Source organism: Sinocyclocheilus rhinocerous, unplaced genomic scaffold (genome assembly GCF_001515625.1).
Source record: "Sinocyclocheilus rhinocerous isolate Xijiao unplaced genomic scaffold, SAMN03320098_v1.1 scaffold489, whole genome shotgun sequence".
NCBI lineage: Eukaryota > Metazoa > Chordata > Actinopteri > Cypriniformes > Cyprinidae > Sinocyclocheilus > Sinocyclocheilus rhinocerous.
The window spans coordinates 223326-225288 of NW_015666177.1; positions in this window are offsets into that span (position 1 = coordinate 223326).

Consider the following 1963-nt stretch of genomic DNA (forward strand, 5'->3'; position numbering starts at 1 on the left):
GTTAACAAACTGTAGTAAATACTATAATACACTACAGTGTACTACAATATACTAGTTTACTATAGTAAATACTAGAGTTTATGAACTTATGGTCAGTGCTACAGTATGCTGTAGTATAAGTTAACAAAGTGTAGTAAATACTATAATATACTACAGTATACTATAATTTACTACAGTTTACTATAGTATTTTTTTCATGTGGGATATGATCATTTCTTTTATTTTCTTAAATGTGTGTATATATATAGTATTTATAGAGTTTTAGCTTTTAGTTTTAATTACTTTTTCTTATTTGTAAGTCACTTTGGATAAAAGCGTCTGCTAAATGACTAAAAGTAAAAGTAAAGTAAATATGACCTTTTATGGCACTACCATTTTTTGTTTGTGCACTAGAGGGGGCACGCGCTTATATATTTTGCCTGTGAGAAACATATTCTCAGCTGAATGTTATTTAATAGTGTGTTATAATTAATTTAACAGTACATTTCAATATTTTGTTCAAGTACCCCCTCCGTCACTTCATGTACCCCAGTTTGAGAATCACTGTTTTAGACTATGACAGGACACAAGAGATATTTTATTTAAATACTTTTGATTTTCTTGATGTTTTTGAACAAGTTTCACCCAACATTGCTACCAAATTCAAAGACTTGAGCCCGTTTCACACTGCAAGCTTGAGCGTCACTGTTGCTCAGGGGTTTTAAACTCAGTTCCTGGAGGGCCACAGCCCTGCAGAGTTTAGATTCAACCCTAATTAAACACACCTGATCCAACTAATCAAGTCATTTAGGCTTATTTGAAAACTACATGGTTTGTGTGTTGGAGCAGGGTTGTAGCTGCAGAGTCGTGAGAGTATTCACACTGGAAGCGTTTGTACAGCATCACAGCAGTGGCTCCAAAGCTACATATTTCTTTACAAAGACAGCTATAAATTTGTTCTTAGATGTTGGTCAGCTATAAACTTGACATTTTTAAAGTCTTAAAAGTTTGTTAACATGGGGATTTGCATGTTAACATAGGGACTTGCATGTAAAAGGTAAAACAACAAAAACAGCTACAATAATGTTGTTTCAGTTATACTTCGATATAGAATGTGCTGCTTGTTTGTTTGTTTTTTATAATACACCATACTCTCACCCAAACTGAATACCGTATTGGCCCGAATATAAGACGACCCTGATTATAAGACGACCCCCCTTTTTCCAGATGTACCTTTTGGAAAAAGGCTTTTTAAAAACCAAATCTCGTTTTTTCTCAGTAAAACACATTTTGTCTTCAATTATTTTCATATTGCATATTTTTCCTATTTTAATTTTTGTTTTGAAAGTATGATAAAAACTGGTAAAATGTACCAACAAATCACATTTAAAAAATATACACTTCTTGATATACCATAAAAAAAACAAAAAAAACAGGTAGCCCATCTGAATTAGGACATTTAGGCTATCCATCTAATAGTAGCCTACCAAAATCTTATGAACAGTAGAAGTTAAATCTTACTGTAGTCGTCAAATCTTGGTACTGTCTTACGTTTTAAAATCACAAAGGGAGTTTGGTCCCAGCAGGCTAACCTGACAGGCACGACTCATGCAGCTGTAAGGTTTTCTGCTTCTTTTGTTTTTACTCGCGATCTTTACAACACCATTACATTACGTATTTCATGGCATGATAGTCACTGTGTCAGACTACACGATTTTGACTCCTAAAATCTTGTCGTGTCGTGGACAAGAAACATGTCAGACTACACGTTGCTTCCCGACCATTCATCACGTGCCGTCTTTAACGGCGCGCGTGATGTCATCGAGAAGGCGGAACTAGCGTCTGACTTCTGAAAACAAGAGTGTAAACATTGCTGAAGCGCTTCCGCTATCGTTCGCCAGCATTTTTCTTTCTTTGTTCTGTCGTGGTAGTCCCTCGATGACACATCATACAGGCAGGAGTACTGTTGCCACAGCTCCCCGAA